Source organism: Dama dama, chromosome 25, assembly GCF_033118175.1.
Source record: "Dama dama isolate Ldn47 chromosome 25, ASM3311817v1, whole genome shotgun sequence".
NCBI classification, from domain to species: Eukaryota; Metazoa; Chordata; class Mammalia; order Artiodactyla; family Cervidae; genus Dama; species Dama dama.
In genome coordinates this window covers 49,349,416-49,373,890 of record NC_083705.1, presented here as the reverse complement: position 1 = coordinate 49,373,890, position 24,475 = coordinate 49,349,416, and the positions used below count along the sequence as shown (strand labels likewise).

The 24,475-nt window shown below is 39.8% G+C and overlaps 1 protein-coding gene across 2 annotated transcripts in view; it reads left to right on the top strand.

Annotated features, from left to right (window-relative positions):
* The first annotated feature begins 534 nt into the window (after positions 1-534).
* CDH6 (cadherin 6) overlaps positions 535-24,475 on the top strand; it is a 137,066-nt gene continuing 113,125 nt past the window's right edge. The window contains exon 1 of one of the 2 annotated variants that reach the window (XM_061129293.1): positions 535-717. The gene's annotated coding sequence lies outside the window, so the exon portion shown is untranslated. Of the gene's footprint in view, positions 718-875; positions 969-24,475 lie in introns of those variants that run through there. The other variant, XM_061129294.1, reaches the window with a different exon arrangement.

Genomic DNA, 24,475 nt, shown 5'->3' with positions numbered 1-24,475 from the left:
CAGAGATCATAGGACTATGTGAAAACTTGTCTTCCCAGAAGAAAAGGAAAGACGCGTCTGAATCTATGTCTGCTTGCGTCTGGAGAACGCCTGTTTATGTTGTGAAGAAAAGCCGTCAGTACTGTTATCTCAGGAGACCGGGTTTGTTTTATGCGTGTGCATGTTATGCGTGCTATAACACGAAGCTGGCCAACTGAGGTACCATGTCCCTGGGAATTGTAATTGCTTGGTCGGTAAAAAAAAGATATCCAACCGCTACAGATGATGGCACAAGGTGCACTTTGATAGTATAAAAGAGGAAACCGACGAAGTCACGCAAGTTCTGAATATGTCTTAACCCCCCCAAAAAAATAAGAAAGGAAGAGAAAGGAAAGCCTGGAGCGGAGGGAGTGTTACAGGGAGCGAATTGCTCAGGACTTCAAACACAGGGAGTCATTCTGTCAAGGGGAGGGGGCGGGCGGGGGCAGGCACTGGGCCTCTCTAACAAAGTCCTCCTCTCTTTGCTCCCTCCCACTTCATTCACTTGCAAATCAGTGTGTGCCCACAAGAGCCAGCTCTCCCGAGCCCGTAACCTTCCCATCCCAAGCTGCAGTTTCAGCCGCGACAGCGAGAACGGCTCAGCGGAGAACGGCTGAGCGGGCAACCGCGGCGGCGGCCGAGACAGGAGCAGCCTGGGCGGGTCGCTGGATCTCCCCGGGAGCAGGAAGGCGAGCTGAGGTGGGTTCGGTCTCAGTTGGCGATGGTGCATGCCTTTTCTTGTTTTAATTCTGAAGCGCTGATGGAAGCCAATCAGAGAGAGAGCCCTCTTTCCCCGGCGGGTGCCGCACGCTGGAGTTGGGAGGGATGTTCAGCCTGCGAGCCCGGGTCGGGGCGGGCGCACGGGTCCGGCTGCACTGGCTGCGCTGCTGCCGCTGCCCAGAACGGGCGCCGGTTCCCGGGGAGCTTCGGCGCCGCTCCTCCGCCTTCTGGTAAGACCGTGGAGGGGCTTGGTGGGGGCATATGTGACGGGGCCGCCGGGAAGAACCCATTGCCTTTCTCTCCGCCGGCAGAGGCTGCCAAGGGGTCTCCGGCATTTGCAAAGTTGGCTGGTCAATTACCAAGGGCGCTGGTGCGTGCAGGACCCGCGGAGCGGTTTGGGGCTTGATTTATTTCCACCTGCCCACATCACAGGGTCTGTGCAAGGACTGCTTTGGCCGGGTTACATTTCTTGGTTTGGGAGCCAAAGCAGAAAACTGGGTAGCTTGAAAACTCCCGAATGCTCCCAATAAGGAAAACTTAGGCTAAAGAGATGATTTGTCTCAGAGAAGAAGATTTAGAAAAAAAAAAAAACACTGCTAGCTTGCACGCAGGGATCAACGCCTGCCGGCTCACGTAGGGCAGAAATGCTTAGGTTGCAAGGAAAGTCCAACACTGGACTCCGAAAATGGAGCACACCGTCCAGGGAAAAGTCATGTGGAAGATGGAGCTCGCTTGTGCTCTTCCAAGGCTGGCCAGGCACAAATCTGGGGGAAAACGCCTCCCCCGGACTGGTTGGAGAGCAAACCAAGTGCGCCTGGTTTTCCGGTGTCCGATGCATGAAAAGTGACGCCCCCGGTGCGATATTCCGGAATTTAGTAACAGGGAATCTTGCTATGTTGTGTATTGCAGAGCTGGGATTACTTCTGTAGTTATTATTATGCCAAGAGTTATCGCAGATCTCGGAGATGGGAGATGCTGGAGAGGTCAGCGTGGTGCTGAGAAGTGTTGTCACTGCTGCAATAAAATCCATATTTTATGGGGAGTTATATGCAGGTCCTTGTTAATGCAAGGGGCTGTTCACCTGAGTTAACTACAGAGAACATCCAAGTACCAAGAAGTTTAATCATGTGGAATAGCCATACATTCTCTCCCCCTTCTCGTTTTTGGTTTTTGTTTGTTTGTTTGTTTTGTAAAGACATTTTAATTATGATATTCACACTATGGAGGTGTATCACCCCATGGCTCAGCCAATATTCATTTTCACTTACTGAAGCACATAATGTAGGAAAGAAGAGGATTTTTCCTGCAAAAAAAAAAAAATGTTGCTGCTGGAGTGGGTGATGTGTACATGTCTGGCTGCTCTGGAGGGGCGCACATGCGAAATATGGGTTCTCTGAGTGGTTACAGTCCAGGGGGTGCAAAATCCTCCCTGCATGGGAAAAGGAACACGGAGATATACCTTGTTAATGAACAACTCTTCTAAGACTGAAGAACAAATAAGCTCATACAAACTGTGAGCAGGGATTACTTATTTCCTTTCTTTTCTTGCTGATGCCTGTACCTGAAAAGGAAAAGCTTTAGTATTCTACTTTAGGAGGAAAAAAAAAAAAAAAAACTCTTCCAGTTTGGCTTCAGCATCATCCTTTGTGTTTCAGTACTTGCATGGCTTTGTGCTGGCTATTTTTTTAGAGCCAGAAAACAAGTTGTGTGAAGAAAGAGGATATGATCAAGCAGATGTCTTCATTGTCATAGGAGGAGGGCAAAGTTTATGCCAGAGGCCAGATTTTCAATGCAGAGCTCAGAAACTTAAAAGAAATCCAACAATTTACTGGAAAATGAAATCACATAGAATTGTATCTCGCCCCATTTTGCTCTTTGGTGTATTCTAATTAAAAAGGTATTGGGGAGAAATAAAAGGCAGATCTTTTTTTACCTGTTTTGATGGTTCATGGCATACTTCAGAAGCAGAGGAAGTAACCAATTTTTTCAGAAAAACATGAGAAGCAGCAGTACATTTCTAAAGGAAAACAGCAATGGTTTAGTTCTCCTGTACTTGTCTACAATTATCTTTTGCTATCTTTGTAAGTGACAGACTGGTGTCTCTGTAGGGACTTTTAGTCCCTTTACTATCTGGCTTTTACATCAATTTATTGCAATTACATTTCTTAATGCTAACTCTGCAAAGATAATATATAGAAACAATCATTTTCTACTAAGTTGCCTACTATCAGAAAATGTGTGTATTACCTCCTCCACCCACTACTTCCATCAGCTTTGCAAGTAAAAACTTACTGAAGCACTCTTCATTTTTAAGCAAAAATCTCTCTTGCAAAATATTTTTCTGAGATTCTTGAAAACAGCTAATATCAATAGAAAGCACAACTATAGCTCCAGGACATCAAATGACACTGGACATCAAATGACACTTCTTTTTTCCAAATGTATCAATAACTTGGAACAACAGGTTCTGAATATCTAACCAGAGCTAACTCTGTGATTGTACCACATAAGGATAAAAAAAAGAGAGATAAATATGACAAATAATCTGAATGAAACCATGTTTCTCCCTAGGGAAGTAAAATGTGCAGTCCCCCCTTCTGGCCCTTACTCGCTTTGCAGTCCGGAATGCCAACTTACTGAGGCTGAATCCTTTGAACTTGGAAACTTTTTTTAGTTGGAAGGGACCTCTAGTGGGTCACACCATGCATTTCTCCCTGCAGTTCAACTGCATCATGGATTTTGTTATCTAAGATAATAAGCATATAACGGCTTTCCCTTCACAGACAAGACAGTATTCCCCAAGTCCTTTCATGACATTTATTCCAGGTCAAAACCATTACTGTCATTTGTGTAGTTCCTCTAATTTCAGGAACCCAAGAGTATTTGCACAGTTTCTGGGTATCTAGACTTTTGATAACTTCTTTGTGATTCCAAATGAAAGCAACGGCCAATTAATAAAGAATTCACCACTACCAATATAAAATTTTCCTTATTTCTCATCTTGCCAAGATTGTACTTCCTTCACTCAAATTTACCCAATAGTAATAATGGCATTATAGTTATGACTCAAAAAGTTCCACATGAGGAAGCCCTACCATAGGGGTTCAAGCAAATATATGAAGCAATTGAAAAAAAGCAGAAAAAATGAGGCAGAAAAAAATTAACTAACCTTTCAGAGATCCTTGAACACTGACAAGTTATACTGAACTAGAGGTTTCTAACTTAAAGAAGCCCCCATTCAAATAAGCATATACCGAAAGTCCAAAAAATGTTTAGATGCGTATCACTCTTATTCCAGGAGGTGTTTGTCTTTTATTTTTCTCTCTCTCTTTGATGTATCACAACATATTTTAGGTAACCTAGTCCTTAAAAAAAACTCTGCCTGGAACTTACATAGTAAGATAAGTTTTATAGGGGTGAATCAGCCTCGTCTGCTGATGGTCTGCAGGTTTCAACTCTGAATTTAAAAATCTGTTCTAAAGTTTGAAATGTGTTCCAAATGAGATACCATCCAGCAGAAGCCAGTTGCTTCTGCTGCTAGCTTAGTCACAGCAGCCCATTCTTTGGGGTCAATCAGAATTAGGGTCTCGCTTATAAAAATAACAAGCAGTGACTCAGTCTGAATTGCATTTTTTAATAGTATTTCAGCCTAGCTAGTGTCTACTGAACTTACCTTATTTGCTTCACAAAAAGGTGAAAATGTAGATAATCAAACCTTCTCTGATTTAAATTTTTTTCTGAATAATGATTCTAAATACAAAGACTCAAGAACATCATGTTAATAGGGGAAATTGATGAAAGAATAAAATCAAAATTCACACACACAGAGCACCCAATTGTGACACTGTTCCAATATTAGAGAAGAAATAAAGAAATGCACAACTTGGGTTGATTTTTTTTTCTTCTTTTTTTTTTCCTTTTCATTCTTCCTCTCCATTAGGATTTTTGTTTTATTTTGAACACAGATGAGAGCTTAAGGCACTTTCCTAGATCTAAACAATATTTTTGTTTTGAGTTTTCCTCTTATGAAGATTAAACTGGCCTACATTTTTAAAGTTCCTATTCCTAAGAAACGCTCCCTTTTTCAAAGTAATCAGATGAGAAAATTCAGGTTTTCTCTAATTAGGGTTTACAGCTGAAAGTGTACAGTCTTTGTAACCCCATCACTCACAAGTAGGGAGGTAAGGCAAGAAAAGTATACATAACCCTTGAAAAAGGTGGTACACCTTCATTTACTACAGATGTAAATGGAGTAAGGTTCTTTTAAGCCAAAGTGATTGGGTCAGAGGGATCAAGATACAGCCAGTATTCTAGCTGATCAAGACTGAACTATCCAGGAAATTTTTAACTCTTCCAACAACCAAAACTAACTGAAGAGTGAATGCTGTGAGCACAGATGCATTACTGCAGAGTGGACACATGTGCAGAAGGTTCTGTGTCCCCCATCCCCACAGATTATTAGAGATTATTTTACCTTGTTTCATCTATTTAATATCACTACACTAACACTGTTGGGTGCTCATTTCCTCTATAAATCAGATCACCTTGGCTGAGACTTATAAGAGGAAAAGTTTAATTAAAGCCAGAATGTTACTATTAAATTTGATGTGCAGTATATAAGTGGGCAGCATGGGTCCAAAGCTTTTTCCACCATACTTAGTGCTATCTTGTGAAAGAGAACAACTTAGGAAGAAGTTGAAGAATACAAAGCTAGCCAATACAGGGTATAATTTATCTTCATAGTTCACCACTTGAAAGAGCACTGTGTTTTTTCTCTCTCTGTAATTCCCTAATTTGGTAGATCTGCCCAAAAGATGTTCAGGAGACCTAATAAGTTATAGGAATGGAAAACAACAAGAAAAAATTAAGTTGAGGCGGTGTCCCAAGTGACTACAATGAAAAGAGATGGGAGATGAATTTTTACATAAGAGGAAAATGTAAGAATAGAAATAGAATTAAAGTCACCATTTTTATACAGAGTGTACTTTCCACTTTATAAATACTGCTATTATTAGATACAACTTTATAAACGTGATTACATCATTAACGTGTTTATAATCACTATGTTTCTCTAACATGGAATGTAAATTTGAAAGTTATCCTTTAAAAAAATCACCATCTAAAGGAAATGATCTGCATGGATCATAAAATAAGCAGAGGAGTACATTTTTAAAAAGTGGTCTGAAATCGCAGCAGAATCAAAGGAAGGTTTTCCAACTGCTTTGAAGAATATTGACTCTTTTCTATTATCTTTATTGTTCTTCAAGGTAAATAGATATACTATGTGTCCTTCTGACAACCTAAAGTATACAAAAGTGATAAAGACCAACTATAAGTCATTCATTTGGATTCTATATGTGGTATCCTCTTTATTTAGCCCCTTTTTGGTTTGAATTTCTAGGAAATTTCTGTTTGAGCCAAGCGTTTAATGAATGTGCTGTTAACAAACACTTGTGGTATCTTAGAAGTAAAAGTGTGACTCTGAGAAATACAGAGCAGCAGAGGGCATGGGAATGATTTGATTATTTTGACCAGAGCAATGCAGGTTTTCAGGCTGAGGAAAATGTCTGTAGGTTATTCATTTCTTAAAAACCACTTGAAAGTATGCATTAGGGTTTATAGTTGTAGTAAAAAGAATTGTGTGGGGCATTTTTCTGAGCATAATAATGATACTTCTTATAAGAGAATAAATTGTCTTCTCTTATGTTCAGACAGTGCCTTAGGTTGGAGGGGGTATTTCAGGAAGGTAGCTAAAAATGACAGCTGTTTATTTCAATGTCGGGGGGCATCACAACCTCACGGCACCCCAAGGGCCTCAGTCCTTTGTGCACTGACAAACTCACTACATGCATAGCTTTGGGGACTGTAGGTAGAGCTGAATAAGATTGTGTTCGTTTCCTTCCTTATTTGATGGGTAAAAATAATTTTCTTCTTTTATGACCACAGTTTTGTTATTTCATTCCCATCACAGTTCAGTATTTGTTCTGAATGACTTCTTTACCAAGTAAAATTTTATAAGAAAAGGGGTGGGGGGGGGGGGGCGGGAGGAGGAAAGCAGGAAGGAGAAAGGAAGAAAGACATCCTCTTAACAATACAGTAATATTATAAATGGTTGATGGTGATAAGCCATTTTCATTAAACTCCATTCTTTCTATTACCACCATTCAAAAAGTCAGGTAGTTAACCCAGCCTCTATTGACAGTTTGGCAATTATCAGAGAATGTGAGACACAGAAAGGAATTTAGACATTACTTTACCCAATGCCAAGGGCTTCACTGGTAAAGAGTCTGCCTGCAATGCCGGGTTAAATCCCTGGGTTGGGAAGATCCCCTGGAGAAGGAAGTGGCAACCCACTCCAGTATTCTTGTCTGGAGAATCCCATGGACAGAGGAGCCTGGTGGGCTACAGTCCATGGGGTCACAAAGAGTCGGACACGAGTGACTAAAACCCCAATGCCCATTGTTTACATTTGAGATACCTGATGACCAGAGAGATGAAGTGACTTGTCCATGGATCAACTGAATTCATTTTGTTCATTATCTCTATCTCTTCTGTAACCTGAGTTCTAGTTGTGGAATATTATAACTTTTTATCATCTCCACTCAATTCTGCCATTAAAAATTAAAAGAGAAATTTAAATCTATAATATCATTATTTATAAATATGCTATTAAGGAGCAGGCATGGAAACTTATGAAGAAAATACACTTTTGTAAAGCTCCTATTGCAAAGAAGAATTAAAATTTTCCTTCAAAATTTTGACGATTACTTGGGAGGCTGATAAAATGTAGGTTTTTATTTTATTTTTAATGATTTGATGGTAGTCTTGAGTATCAGTAATTTGGCAGGCTATCCAAAGTCACGTGTGCATGTTTGCAAAAAAAAAAAAAAAGAAGTTTATTGGTCAGTGATCAGATATGAAACATGATAACAACCTATTTATTGTGTTCTTTATAACTCTCCATTTATTCAACTTAAGGACTAAGACAGTGACCTTCCTACTTCTTTGGAGTTAAAATGTCAATTTTGGCATGAAAGTGTATGGATAAATTATGTTGTTTTTTTCCCTTGATAAAATTAAAATCTGCAAGCAACCCAATCTCAACCCACCCCTATTTAAAAAAATAACTGTTAATGTTCCATGAAATCCAAAAGTCCAAGGACCACTGGGTTAGATAATGAATAACATAATGTTGAAAAATGACTGACTTAGTTCTCTTCCTTGTTTGGATGAATTGAAAGTAAAGGGGAATGACTTTTGGAATGATAAGCCAAATAGTCCAAAAGATAAAAGTCATTCTATCAAAAGGTATTTTTGGATCCCTTATTTAAACTTCATAGAGATTAATAATAACATTCGGAATAACAATACAATCTTTGACTATATTAATAGGTTCTCCAAAATTGTGCTTTGCCAAGGTCATGGCCAAAATATGTCATCGGCAATGAATTCGCCTATTTGATTACATAGTGGATTATTCGGTGGAAAATAAGAAGTTTTAAATTTATATCTTGTTTTTCTAAAAACCCAGCCAGCTCAATTTAACCATACCCATTATTAAAGAGGCATCTTTTTTTTTCCCTCTAAAAGTGAACTTTATATAACTGCGGATAAACACAAATTTCCTAAGGTGTTGATTGATTTGTAGTTTAAGGTATGCACTGTTAGGTCAAAAAGCAGTTGCTTTCTAGATTTCAGTCATGAAAATAAGCTTATCACATTTTTAGCTACAAAGCTTAAACCTCCTTTTCAGGATTAAAAAAGGGGGATTTTATTAATCAACTATCGTCCATTTTATAAAATGTTTAGAACTGCTCAATTTCACACTCAACAAAATATTTTAAGCTCTTCTTAAGAACAGGTTCTGATTTAACACTGATCAAAACTGTGTGGTCGGATTGAGTAATCATGATGAAAAATGATAAAATTCACCAAGCTTGGTATAGTACTGCTGATCCTAATTTGTATCAAGTACAGCTACTCTATCTCCCAGTAACTAACTATTTGCTAGTTACTTACTTATATAAAAGTATGTAGTTGAGATTTTGTCAGTGTTTCATAAAGAAATAAATTCTGTGAGAGAGGCCTTGTGATAAATATCGGTGCCACAGTTTTACTCTCTTTCTGACTCATATCCCTTTTTATTAAGAAAGAGATGTTCAGGGCAGATCCTTATTAAGACAACAGAATGAAGGGGTCACTTACTGGTTAGTGTCATCAAGAGGAGGTGGTTCCAAACCTCCAGATCCAGCTCTGCAATAATTTTTTAATTCAAGGAAAGTATATTTACCTGCAGGTAAAGTGCCTTTGAAATAATTGCAGGCACACCAAATACAGGTCTCGTATTTTAAAACTTTGTCTCGTGATACTTCCCTTCTTCAGTATGCTTTTAATTCTCAGATGCCACATTCCAAGATACCTTTACAAATAGCACCATGGTTTCATTTTTCAACTTCCCCAGCCTTGAGTTTAAATGTGTGTTTACTCTGTGTTCTAAAAAAACAATGCAATTAAGTTTAAGAGATTACCCAATAGAGGGAAGGACACTGCTAGATGTCAAGAGATCATGTGAAATGACTTTCTCACCAACTAGAATGCTAAATAGGACAGTTACTTATTTAAAATATGAAGCTAAAAGCTACAAAAGAGTAAAATGCTCCCAAGTGATTTAGTTTAGTCTGATGTAATGAAAGATTTTTATACAGTGGACAGAGAGGGGAGAAATTGTTGAAACCTATGCTGGGTTAACTGTGCACCAAAGAACAAGAAGTTTGCTTTGCACTGTGGATATTCTGAACTTTAATAGAGCATATGTTTGCTTCCCAATTTCTCACTACATTAAAATAAATTTTTAAATGGCTTATTTTTTTTCTCCATATGAAAATCACAGCTGTTTAGAAAAACCAATCATGAAAACAAGAGCCAAACCTGCCCTGATTTGTAATTAAGAAATAGGCAATAATATCCATGATGTTATCAAGGACTTTAAAGCAAGTGAAATTTGGGCTGCATTTTAAACTCAGTAATCCAAAGAAGTAGCTACAAGGCTCTAACTGCTCAGGAGATATTGCACTTGTCAAATACTTTCCAATTTAGTTTTCACCTGATTGACAAGTCCTCCTAAAAACAATGCCAAGACTTTGGAAATTTTCTTGATTCCCTGCACAGAAAAAAGCCCACATGATACAAACACAAGATGCCTTGTGGAATGAACAAATACAGGCTGGGGAGAAAGGAGAAAATGGCTTTAAAATATCACTTCTTTCATCTCAAGATCACAGTTTTAAGATGAAGGCATCACTAGCAAATGTAAGCATATAGTGAAGGCTCAATAAATGCTTACTGTGAAATTCTTCTCATACAAACTGCAAAAGATGCTCTTAAATAAATACTTCTCCAATTTATTTCCTTTTCAAGTTTATTCACACCAATGAAAAAATTCAAGTTTTCTATCCCATGCTATAGTGTTTAATAATTTTGACTCCTTTAAAAGAAGCCAATTTCAAAGGAAACCCTATCAATGGTGTCCTCAGAGCTAGAGAGACTAAGCATGTAAACAGAGCTGCCCAGCTTTCAAAATTGGCCACCAGACCTCTTCTTCCTCCAGGCAGATTTTTATTAAACTTGGTATTAAACAATGTTGCCTGGAGCCTGATTAACAATTTATGCCTTCCTAAGCAGATTAGCAGAAGTCTGTCATTTTGATTTTTTAATTCTTGTGTTTGGAAACAGGATGCACCTCTGAGTTTACACTTTCAATGTATGTATTTTATTTTCAGAATTCAAACTTAAACATTGTTCTTTTCTGAATTTTTTTTCTTTTACAGTTTTAGTATTCATGTGTGTTACTATATATTTTCTATGCTAAATAAAGCAATTGCTTTTTTTACTAAGTGATTTTTTTTCTCTCTCATTCAGTAAATCCTAAATGTTCTTTTAAAATATCTTAAAGATATTTTGAATCTGTTACTTTCGAGAACACAAGAAAGATTATTGGAAGTGAGTAGGATAATAATAAAAGCTAACACTTAGACAGCACTTACAATATTTCAGGCACTATTCTAAATGGTTACATGAATTTAATGTTCACAACAATGTTCTGAAGAAAACACTATTAATCTTCCAATTTTACAGACAAAACTGGGAGATAGAGCAGTTAGGCAACTTGCCCAAGGTCACACAGCTAATACATGTCAGAGCTAAGATTAAATCCTGGCAGTCTTGATAGCCCACACTCTTAAATATTAAATTCTTGTGCCTTTTGTGCTTAATATGTATGTATATATACCCAAACAGATGGTAGATAGAAGAATAGATTCAAATGTTTGTATTTCAAATTCAAAAATAATGTCAAAATTGTAAGGATATTTATACATGCATTTTTATATATGCAATATATGTAACATATACATATTTCTCAGGAATCAAAAAATATAATTTTAAAGAAAATGAGAAACATCTTTCCCTTTCAAGTCTCAGTGAATTCATCAGTATATTCCCACAACAAGTTAGATCAATTAATTATAGCCCAAAGCAGCAGATATCAGCCTCACAAAAGCCGTTTAGCTTTAGGCCTAGCTTTTCACTTTAATTTGAGTCAGTCTTACAATCAGTCTTACTGTTGGTCCCAAGGGAAGCCTGGCAAGTTTCTGGAAGGTTTAGACTCATCACTGATTAATTTATTCATTCTATAATATTTACTGAGACCCTCCTGTGCCCAATGCTGGAGAGACACTGGGATGATAACATACAGAGCACTTTGGGGAAACAGATACTTTCCTTATATTTTATACAAAATAAATCCCATAAGAATTAAAGAGTAAGAGTATAAAACAAAACTGCAACTTTACTGAAATTAGATAAATATATATTCATAATCTTGGGATAGCAATTGACTTCCTAAGCATGAAGCCAGAACTTGAAAACACAGTGAAGGAAGTCAGCAAAGTGAAGGAATGCATGCTTTAGTAATAACAGGCCAATAGTGCCAGCTTTGTATAAAAATAAATAGGACATTCACAGTTCATTTTATTCATCTTCTCCCCATACTTAGATCTTACATGAACATGGAAATTAGTCTTTCATTTCAGGTTACATTATGATCGGTTTATAGGGTCTCTATTCATTTTCAGATTTGGTATTTGACCTCCTGCCCCAACTTAGAAAGAACCCCCACATCCCTCTTCACTGCCAAAGGCTTATTACAATTTTATTTTTAATAGTATGCCTCAAAGTACGTTAGACATCCCAGGTGGTGCTAGTGGTAAAGAATCTGCCTGCCAAAGCAGGAGACCTAAGAGATGTGGTCCCTGGATTAGGAAGATCCCCTGCAGAAGGGCATGGCAACCCCCTCTAGTATTCTTGCTGGGAGAATCCCATGGACAGAGGAGCCAGGTGGGTTACAGTCCATAGGGTCACACAGAGTCGGACATGACTAAAGCAATATAGCATGCTGTACATGGAATGTTTTCATGTTTCTTTCACTGATCCTACAATTCTCCTGGTGAGTTTGTGGGACAACATTAAGTAGAAATACTTTTCATCAAGAAATCACAAGAAATTAAGATTTAAGTGATGGAGGTTTGATTTAATTCAATAACTATTTAACCAACACTTAGGTGCAAGGCATTGTGTTGGTGCCATAGATAACACCATGGCATCCAGTTGGTTACAATATGCATTAAATACAGGCCTACCTCAGATATATATAAATCCCAAAGAATGCTCAAACTACCGCACAATTGCACTCATCTCACACGCTAGTAAAGTAATGCTCAAAATTCTCCAAGCCCGGATTCAGCAATACATGAACCGAAAACTTCCAGATGTTCAAGCTGGTTTTAGAAAAGGCAGAGGAACCAGAGATCAAATTGCCAATATCCGCTGGATCATCGAAAAAGCAAGAGAGTTCCAGAAAAACATCTATTTCTGCTTTATTGACTATGCCAAAGCCTTCGACTGTGTAGATCACAACAAACTGTGGAAAATTCTGAAAGAGATGGGAATACCAGACCACCTGATCTGCCTCTTGAGAAACCTGTATGCAGGTCAGGAAGCAACAGTTAGAACTGGACATGGAACAACAGACTGGTTACAAATAGGAAAAAAGGAGTACATCAAGGCTGTATATTGTCACCCTGCTTATTTAACTTATATGCAGAGTACATCATGAGAAATGCTGGGCTGGAAGAAGCACAAGCTGGAATCAAGATTGCCGGGAGAAATATCAATAACCTCAGATATGCAGATGACACCACCCTTATGGCAGAGAGTGAAGAGGAACTGAAAAGCCTCTTAATGAAAGTGAAAGAGGAGAGTGAAAAAGTTGGCTTAAAGCTTAACATTCAGAAAACTAAGATCATGGCATCTGGTCCCATCACCTCATGGGAAACAGATGGGAAGACAGTAGAAACAGTGTCAGACTTTATTTTTTTGGGCTCCAAAATCACTGCAGATGGTGACTGCAGCCATGAAATTAAAAGATGCTTACTCCTTGGGAGGAAAGTTATGCAACCTAGATAGCATATTAAAAAGCAGAGACATTACTTTGCCAACAAAGGTCCGTCTGGTCAAGGCTATGGTTTTTCCAGTGGTCATGTATGGACGAGAGAGTTGGACTGTGAAGAAAGCTGAGTGCCGAAAAATTGATGCTTTTGAACTGTGGTGTTGGAGAAGACTCTTGAGAGTCCCTTGGACTGCAAGGAGATCCAACCAGTCCATCCTAAAGGACATCAGTCCTGGGTGTTCATGGGAAGGACTGATGTTGAAGCTGAAACTCCAGTACTTTGGCCACCTCATGCAAAGAGGACTCATTGGAAAAGACCCTGATGCTGGGAGGGATTGGGGGCAGGAGGAGAAGGGGATGACAGAGGATGAGATGGCTGGATGGCATCACCAACTTGATGGGCATGAGTTTGAGTAAACTCCGGGAGTTGATGATGGACAGGGAGGCCTGGCGTGCTGCGATTCATGGGGTCACAAAGAGTCAGACACGACTGACAGACTGAACTGAACTGAACTGAACCTCGGATATTGTAGGTTTGGTTCCAGACCATTGCAATAAAGTGAACCACATGAATTTTATGGTTTACTAGTGCATGTAAGATATATACTGCACTAAGTGTGTAACAGTATGTCTTTAAAAATGTGAAAATCTTAATTTAAAAATACTTTATTACTAAAAAACACTAACCATCACCCAAACCTTCAACAAGTTGTAATCTTTTTGCTGGCAAAAGGTTTGAAATATTGCGAGAATTACCAAAATGTGACAAAGAGACATAAAGTGAGCAAATGCTGTTGGAAAAATAGCACTAATAGACCTACCGAATGCATGGTTGCCACAAACCTTTAATTTCTCAGAAAAATACAGTAACTAGGAAGTGCAATAAAGTGACGTATAATAAAGGGAGGTATACCTATATTAAATATGACTGTTAAAAACTGCCATAAACTTATTCAATGAATACATAGATATTCTGTCAGAATTGAGCCTTTCAGTCATGAAGCAGACTAAGACCTACCATTATTAAATCTAGACTTTAATGTATTGACATCCAAGCTCGGTACCAATATTAATATTCAGCTCATGTACACCAGAACAGCTATCCAGGTTGCTTACCTCCAGTGTCCCCACTCATCTTCACTGACCAAATCTCACTGGATATTCAGGGAAATGGTCAAGAATCTGTTTGTCCAGCAAACTCTCCCTGACTTCCACTCACCTGTCCCGCCCTCAGCTTAAGATTTTTCACTGCATGATCCTATAATAGCCTCTACTTAGCCTCTAAGTGGGCTTCCCTGGGGCTCAGACGGTAAAGCGTCTGCCTACAATGCGGGAGACCCAGGTTCAATCCCTGGGTAGGGAAGATCCTCTGGAGAAGGAAATGGCAACTCACTCCAGTACTCTTGCCTGGAAAATCCCATGGATGGAGGAGCATGGTAGGCTACAGCCCATGGGGTCGCAAAGAGTCAGACACGACTGAGAAACTTCATTGCACTTAGCCTCTAAGTAAACCTGTTGTTTCAAACGTCTCTACAAGATAGTCTAGGTCTTAACCTATCACACTGTAAGCCTCGAGAGAACAAGGCCTCTGGGTCTTAAACTCTAACATCTCTAACCAAGGCCTAGCACTGTTTTTGACAAATGGCGAGAACATCTTCGATGTTTGTTGAGAGAAGAAATGGACAGTATTCATTATAAAATTGGACTACACTTATATGCTTTTACATTATTCATGTTGGTTAGTTTTTGTTTCTTGTAATCGGATTTCCTCCAAACATAGTGTAAGAGTACACTTAAGAAAGAAAGGTCAGCGCCAGCCTTCTAGACAGCCCAGACCAAAGGGGTGTACCCAACAGAAGGTGCTGTCCCCAGGACAATCTTGGTGTTGTCAGCCAAGTGTCTGACATAGGGTTATAGACCACATAACTGATGGGTCTTCCAATATAATACTTGAATTTTTTACTGGGGATGTTTTCTTATCTAAAAGTTGCAATTTCTTCAGTCACTCTCACCAAGGTGTAGAATTGTTTAGAGGTTTTATTAATGTGTTCAGGTTGAAATTTTCAGCTGCATAAATGTTTTCTCTTTAGAATAGACTAGCATTATAAACCTTGGTTATCTTTTGGTTTATTATCCACCCATAGTAGTACATCAAATGGAATCTACAAAACAATCTTATATACATGTTTTATGAGCAAAATCATTTTCCCCTAAATTCCTACCCTGGACATGTTTCTTGAGGTTCTACAGAAGTCTAACAGCAGAGTCTACATACCTTGTTATAACCTTGAACACAACTACACAAAATAGACTGAATTAAATTCAACTGATTATGTGGTCCTGTTTCATTCCTTAAGTGGCAGTCAATACATGAAATGGGATCTTCATGAATATTATTTGGCAATGAAATATGCAGTTCAGCCCAGCTCTCTGAGCATGCCAAATATTTTGTAAGGTTTGAGATGAAGAGTGGAAGAGGTTTAGATGATGTTCTTTAAACTTCCTCCATTTAATGTGATATCCGTCAGCCTGAAGTCAAAGGTACATGGAGAATTTTAAATTTACTAATCAATAGAAGGTAGTTTGTTTTACCTAAGTGGATTTCCTTGAGTAGAATAGGTACCATGGTACATTCTGGAAAGTTTGTCTCCTATCTCACCACTATGGGAAATTGTAACTTCCAAGGGAAAAGAATAGAACTATGGGTTCAGAAAAGTTAGGAAAGTGATTCCCATTCCTCTGGTTAACATTTCCTTTGGTTAACTAACACTTTCAATCAGTAACATATCACATTAACACAAGGAATCTAAACTCTGTAGAGGCAGCCTCTCCCATACTTCACATCCCAACTTTAGAATAGTAAGTAGAGAATTAAAGGATCTTCAGGAGTGATTAAGCTATTGGGGGTAGAGGAGAAGCCAATAAGAAAGCCTATTAACAGTGGAAAGGAGATCAGAAAAGTAAGCTATAATAATTCATGTTCAGCATCCTAAAGATCTGATTACTTCTTACTCTTTATTACCAAGTATTTTCAGCTTATGCAATAGGATGCTTTGGGCTATGAATGAGAAAAAAATCCTTCTAACTGGAAAGAAATAAATAAAATTATATTTTACAAAAGAGACATTCCATAGAAATGCAGGTTCCAAATGATCCATAGATGAGTAGCATGATCAAACACTCTGAATCTTTCTGTTTATCCTTCTTGTCATCTTTAGCATCAACTGCATTCAATGATTCCCCTCAAACTTTAAGATGACTGCCAGTGGCTACTGGAGCTACATCCTTCCTTATTCTTGTCTAGCAAAAGAAAGAGAAAAACCTCTCTCACTATCAAGAGTTAAGGGTAGTGTCCTTCAGTCAGGCTGAGGCGGTACAGGACATATGACCATTTACTATATTATTAATTGCTAGGAAATTCCATGTGCTAATTAGCTTTTTAGACTAAAGATCTATTCTTGGGGTCAGCTTCCCTTGATTTTAATTCCACGCGTGGATTCAGAGGGAAGAAATATATGTAGACAAAACTGGGATTCTATCAAGAAGAAAGAAGTTGGGGAATGAACGTTCCTAGTTAACAAACCCTGTCTACTACAGTTTAGCCTGAGAATCAGTATTACTCTACGTAAAAAGTCTTTTAAGTGTTTTAAGTGGGTGAGGGATTCAGTGGAATTCAGTTTCAGAAACCACAGCTTTACAGGTAATAGATAATAAGACCAAAACCCACCTATTCCATCAAGTGAGGGTTATCAGCAAAATGGCAATTAGAGTGATACTAAACCATTTTAATAACCTCCGTTCCTATCTTTTATTTTACTCTGTGCATGAAGTGGGTTTTGGTGTATTTGTTTTGGGAATATACTGACTAGAAATACATCACTGTCCAAAAAGAAAACATTTTTTTCATCTAGGGAGTTGAGGTTTAACTAGCTGGAAGGGAAGTATAACTTCATTTTGTTCTCATAGTCTCATTTAGAAAATAACCTTAAGAGATTCAAAGGACATCAAGCCATGTGAGCACTCTCCTTGCTCTCTAGGGGCTTGGCCTGGGCTTTAACTTTTCTAGCTTTTTCTGAAGTGTTTCCTTAAGCAACATTTTTGCCTTTAGCACTGTCCTAACCACTGGAGCTTTAAGAAATCTTAAAAAGTGTTGCTTAAAAATAGCCTCACAAAACAATTTTCTTTTCTCTGCCTTGCTAAAAATATCCCAAATCTTTAAGAATGGTTTTTTTTTTTCTCTTAGGTTTTATTTGAAAGGCAACTAAGCTGAAATGCAGATATTTATCTAAATCCAAGTCAAAACGGTTTGAGAAATAATTGCGAAATATAAAATGAAAACTCAACAGAGTGCTGCCTCTGCTATCTGGCTAATTTAAGGCAAAAGTGAAGTTCTAGGGTTGCTTTTTTTAACAAATGCATTTAGGTGGATGTGATATATGCCACACAACAGGATGTTCCTAAAACATCCTGTAATAAAATCTAAAGTCTAAATCTTACAATTTTTTCCTCATCTTCTGTTCCCTTAGAAGTGACTTTGCCACCATGTGAGTTCAATCACCTCTGCAAATCTTTAACTATGACAAAAATGTCTTTTTTTACCAAGCAAGTTAGGGGTAGAATTAAGGAGCCATGACCATAAAAGCTTTGAATTTAATTAGATGAGTTATGTATGAAGTTTTGAGGAAAGGGGGCACTGAGCTCTTAAACTGTCCTACTTTGCATGAAAAAGGGAGTCCCAGGTTGACTGTGTAGGTACAAATACTTTCCAGTTGGGCAGATGACCTGTTGGATGTTTCTCTTAGTGCATTTTTCTCCTATAAATGAGGATAATGGTAATTTCAACTTCAGAAAGGTGTCTGAGGAGTAACTAAGATAAGCATGTAGGAAGCACTCCCAAAATGTTGCTGTCCTCATTGTTATCAAGAAGTCTTCCAAGTATTCAATCCATTTGAGGGTCTTGGTTATTTTTAACAAGCTGCAAGGTGTTTTTTTGTTTTTTTTAATTTCACTAATTGGAATGATACACAGCATTTTTTATGTCACCAATGTAATGTGCCATGGGGGGCAACATGCCCATAATTCTACTCACTGATACGTGTTTTGGCTGACACAGTGAATGTGCCAAATGTGGCTTAAATTCAGAATTTAAGCCTCTTCAGCACCGTTCCCAGAAAATCTGCAACCCGAGAAGGGTTCCTCATTTGGGTTTGCAAAGGTGTGAACTAACTGCAGCCAAAACGAAGTAAAAAATGGTAGATACAAATTCCCTTGTAGCACGCTGTTCTCCTGAGGATCTTATTCGAATCTGACGGCCAGTTGCCCTTGTCCATGTGATAACGAGTGGGGGGAAAAACAGCAGACCACAACTATGGCATCAGAAACACATGACACTGGCAAGAGAAGGCACACATGGACATGTACACACACACGCACATGTACACACACACCAGCTCCACCACCAAAAACACCTAAGACAAAAAGGGGAAATGAGGTTTTGGTTCAAGATGGAGACGTCAGAGGGTCACGTCCTCACTTCCTCCCATGAACACTGGGAACCCACCACTAACACATGGAACTGCTTCCTCTGAGAACACCTAAAACTTGGCTGAGCAGCTCCCGCCAGAGAAAGGCCACAACTCAGCAGGTAAGAGAAAGGGGACACCATCCCCCCAAAACCAAGCCCCCCGCCAGTCAGGAGGGAACTCAAAACCGGAGGTTCTCCCTGAGGAGCAAAGGGTTTGAACCCCACCTCTCACACCGGCATCTGTGAGCCCTCAAAACGTCTTTAAAAACTAACCTAGCTCTTGCCCACCAGCCCCACAGGGCTGAAGGGTCAGAGAAACAGCCCTCACAGAGCTCCCAGTGGCAGGACTCACCTGCTGCAGGCAGGGCGCAGGTGTCGATGTCGATGAGAGACGCGGACCTCCGCTGTGGGAGTCCTCACTTGCTTGATGTTGCGGCTTAGCTTCGGCTCGAGGGCCAGGCATCTGCCTTGACACACACATTGGGGACAGCTGGGGTGCTCCGCGACTCCGCAAAAGGGAGGCTGGCAGGCGGCACCACGAAGCCGTCCCTACCCTGCCCCAGCCCTGGCGCCATCTTCCCTCTCTCTTCCAGCCTTCACACCTTCCCCTCTCCCTGGCCCCGCCCCCTCTGCGTTCACACGTGAGATTGGCGTCCCGGGCTGTAGCCCAGGGAGACACTTCTTGACAGGCTGCCCGCACGGGCACTGGGTGGACATTGCACGGAGACCCCCCCACCCCACCGCCTTCTAAGAAAGAGGCCCATTTGCTTGGCTTGGAACTTGGGCTGAGGGGTAGACGTCAGATATGGCCCAGAACTAGGGGCTCAAAGCCCTGCTCTCAGGGAACAAAGGCCAGTGCATGCCATCATCTTTGCACTTGACCTCTGCCTTTTTACAACTGGCAGTATCTCCCAGACAGGAGCTTATACCCTTCTCTGGAGCCTAGATGTCCAACCCACGGAACACTTCTGGATCGCCTGGAGGACAGCCGGGGCTTATACTTGTAGTCCCAGAGGGCTGCATCTGTGTGTATGAGCCTCCTTTATATAAAGTGTACTCTTACGTTTAAAAATATAATTATATAACTATAAAATTTGCAGCATATGCTGCTTTGTGTCATAATAATAGTAAAGTCTATTCAGAATAAAATTAGTATTAGAGACTTATAGGAAAAATGTTATTTCAAATTTCTGTTCATATACATAACTTTTGCAAAGTACATGTGATCAATATAAGACATTCAAGCATAAAAAATTACCTTTAGATTAAAATATGTGGGGGAAGTTGAATGGAATTGAGTTGATGACAAAGGACTGGTATAAAATTTCTGGCTGTTAAAATGATCTCATTCATGTATTTTTAGATGAGGCATTGTGGCTATTGAACTGCTACTGTATTAGAATTCTATTAGAAAAAATTTAGAGTGACTTGATAGTTTGTTTTAGTGTTAATATTTACAATTGGCCGGAAGTTACATTATTTTCAATAACTCAAACTTACAGTAAGATTATTTTTTTTAACTTTTTACATTATATTAAAGTATAGCCGATGAACAATGTTGTGATAGCTTCAGGTGAACGGTGAAGGGATTCAGCCATACATATTCATGGATCTATTCTCCTGGCTAACTTCCTCCCATCCAGGCTGCCACATAACATTAAGCAGAGTTTCCTGCCTTATACAGTAGGCCTTTGTTGGTTATCCATTTTAAATATAGCAGTGTGTGGTACTTTTAACCACTAACAATGTGGCAGAAATTCTTTTTAGTATCATTTTGATTAACATGCAAGCAAAAAATGTGAGGTGCCCTACCGTAGGGTATGGAAGACTAATGTGTACATATACCACTCATACTGTAGAACTTTAACTAAAATGTTACGCTCTGAGGCTCCGGTTCATCCCTGAATTCCTCAGTTAGGGCACTTCTGCAGCTGGCGTCAGATTCCCGAGAAATCTAGTCCAGGTAGCTCTGTACCAAGCCCAGGCTGTTTTCACTGCAGTCATTCCCCTAATGTGAATGGAGAAAACGTCAGATTGGCAGGTTCCTGCCCACAGGTTTCCAGTTTCAGTATCTCCTGAAAACAATATGTTCATCAAAACTAAAACACACAGACCCAGCTGAGTCTAATTCTCTTATTTCTCTAACTCTATAATATGGTTTGGGGCTTTCCCGGGTGGCACTAGTGGTAAAGAATTTGCCTGCCAATGCAGGAGACGCAAAAGAGACCGGTTCCATCCTGGGTCAGGAAGATCCCCTGGAGAAGGGCATGGCAACCCACTCCAGTATTCTCGCCTGGAGATTCCCACGGACAGAGGAGTCTGGTGAGCCACAGTCCACAGGGTTGCAAAGAGTCGGACACTACTGAAGCACCTTAGGTCACCCGCACACATAATATGGTTTTACTATTGATACACTCAATTGACCAGACCACCTGACCTGCCTCTTGAGAAATCTGTATGCAGGTCAGGAAGCAACAGTTAGAACTGGACATGGAACAACAGACTGGTTGGTTCCAAATAGGAAAAGGAGTACATCAAGGCTGTATATTGTCACCCTGCTTATTTAATTTATATGCAGAGTACATCATGAGAAGTGTTGGGCTGTATGAAGCACAAGCTGGAATCAAGATTGCTGGGAGAAATATCAATAACCTCAGATATGCAGATAATACCACCCTTATGGCCAAAAGCAAAGAACTAAAGAGCCTCTTGATAAAAGTGAAAGAGGAGAGTGAAAAAGTTGGCTTAAAGCTTAACATTCAGAAAACTAAGATCATGGCATCTGGTTCCATCACTTCATGGCAAATAGATGGGGAAACAATGGAAACAATGACAGACTTCATTTTTTTGAGGTCCAAAATCACTGCAGATGGTGACTGGAGACATGAAATTAAAAGACACTCCTTGAAAGAAAAGTTATGACCAACCTAGACAGCATATTAAAAAGCAGAGACATTACTTTCCCAACAAAGGTCTATCTTGTCAAAGCTATGGTTTTTCCAGCAGTCATGTATGGATGTGAGAGTTGAACTATAAAGAAAGCTGAATACTGAAGAATTGATGCTTTTGAACTGTGCTATTGGAGAAGACTCTTGAGAGTCCCTTGGACTGCAAAGAGATCCAACCAGTCCATCCTAAAGGAAATCAGTCCTGAATATTCATTGGAAGGACTGATGTTAAAGCTGAAACTCCAATACTTTAGCCACCTGATGTGAAGAACTGACTCATTTGAAAAGACCCTGATGCTGGGAAAGATCGAAAGCCAGAGGAGAAGGGGTTGACAGAGGATGAGATGGTTGGATGGCATCACTGACTCAATGGACATGAGTTTGAGCAAACTCTGGGAGTTGGTGATGGACAGGGAGGCCTGGTATGCCCTCAAAGAGTCAGACACGACTGAGCGACTGAAATGAACTGAACTGAAGCATAGTAGTTATGCTAGTATTCAAATTATTAATGTAGATTTAAGTGGGATTACATTTTTCCTAAAAACAATGAGTGGCTTCATGTGGTATATTAGTACTTGGGGACTACATCTAATCACACTCATGCACCATTTCAGATCTCCTTACTTCCCCTGTCTCTCATTCCAGCCACTGCCATGACAACCAGTTTCTACACATATTCTGACCCACTTTTTGCAAGTGCACACCTTGCTTTCTGCCCTGGGGCTTCTCTGTTGACACCACAAACTGAGACACTGAAGGAATCTGTTCCATGCTAAACCCTATACAATCCAGAAGTGCAGGTGATTTGTTTCAGGAGTTGCAGCTTTGACAAATCCAGGATTGGAGCCTATGGCTAAGTGTTCCTCCCTTTCTTCCCCAGGAGAGGAGGTCCTGAGATGCATTTCATACAGTTTCCAGGATTATCTCATGAACTGGTGGCCAACTTGATAATGCTTTCTTGTAATTAATCCTCCTTCTTTCTCTCCTTGCTGCCCCCAAATTCTGCACTCAGGAAAAACACTCCCCCTCCAAAATATTTGCATATAAAACACAGGAGAAATGAATTACAATTCTAAAAATCAAGGCTGCCAGCTTGTTTTTCTAGCTCAACTATGTGCCTCCTGAACATCTCCTTTTACCATTCCCAACTCCTGTTTTGCTGATAGTCATGATTCATTCATATTCATTCATTCATTCATACATTCTTATTTCCTGCAAGGATTGATGGCTTGCCTACTATATGCTAATGACAGCGATACAATGATGAACATAACCTTGTTTCCTTACTGAAGACTTTGTCTCTAGATTCTCAAAAAAGACTGGTAGGGGCCTCTTTGAACACATTTTTCTCAAATCTGAAAGCACAGGAACAAGCTACTTCACTGGCTGGATAATGGATGATGAGAAAGAATATTAGAACTCAAACAGTGAAAGCAAAGAAAGAAGGCTACAATATACCCACTGGAAAGTGTCTCAAGCAATAGCGTGTCAGACATTCAGAGGTAAAGCAGTGTATAGTTTACTGCAGGGATGAAAGGGCTAAAATGAAAACTACATCTCTAGACCACACAGAGGAGAAGTGGATGTTGGTGTCGGCATCCTGTGTGGGGCTCAACCAGAAAACAGAGGTGCTGCTTAGCTACTGGGTAAAGGGCTTCAGAGAGTGGATGGTGGGGTGATGGGTATTGGAAAACAACACACTATTAAGTGGAAGAAGCCCAGCTTGAGCAGTAAACTGCTGCTTAAACAGGTTTACGCAGAATGTGATTGTATGTCTTTTTAACAACCTCTAAAAGTCTTTTTTTAAAGCCTTTTCGGAAGTAGTTTCCTCTTTTCCTGTTGTACTGTCAGTTGGCAGATGCCTCTGGGAAAGGGGGCTCTGCATTCTAAAAGGCTCTTAAATAATGTTGGTTAAAAATTACTTTAAAAGCTATCTGCCGGATAGCACCTTGCCCTCTTCCTCTCGCCCTCCCCAGTGACTTTCTCCTTCCTGAACCCTACCTGATTTGTCAATTACCTTCTTCAGAAACCTCTCCTTCTCTTGACACCTGTGCTGACAGAACATCCCGTCCTGGCAGGCAGCTGCCAATTCTCATTGGAAAATGATTGCTAAACATTTCAGCACAAGAAGAGTTCCCCCCCCCCCACCCCGCTCATTGGCACCATAGAAACTGCTATTATTCCTCATCCTTTTGAATCCCAGCCCTTCTCCTTGTAACTCTCTACCCCTGTGGCCTTCCTGGGTTCTGCAACAGCCATGACAGGGGAAAGGCCCATCTTCAAAAGACAGTGGCTGACTAGAGGATGCTTCAAGAGCCAGAAAGAAAGGTGCAGAGAAGGAAGCTGTGCCTTTGCAAAAACTCACAATAACTGGACACCACAGCAGGCTGGGAAAAAGCCCAATACACTGGGCAGTGCTGGTGATTTCAGAAACAGATCTTAGGGCCTGTCAAACAACTAAGCCACTTCTGATTTTAACATTTTTCCAGGATTAAATCCCGCAGGCTATTTTCATACATTTTCAGAGGAATAAAATATCATTCACATATATATATATTTTAAAGGCATTAATTAAGTTTAGCTCTGACACCCAAGAGTAGTGGTCCCTGACCTGAACCCTGACCTCCAACTAGGGATTCCGGATGAGGTTAATGGTTGTTGCACAATCAGATCAGTGTCACATATTGAATATAGGTCAAAGGATGACTGCTCCCTGCAAAAAAAAACCAAAAATAACCTTTCTAAGACACCATTTCATAT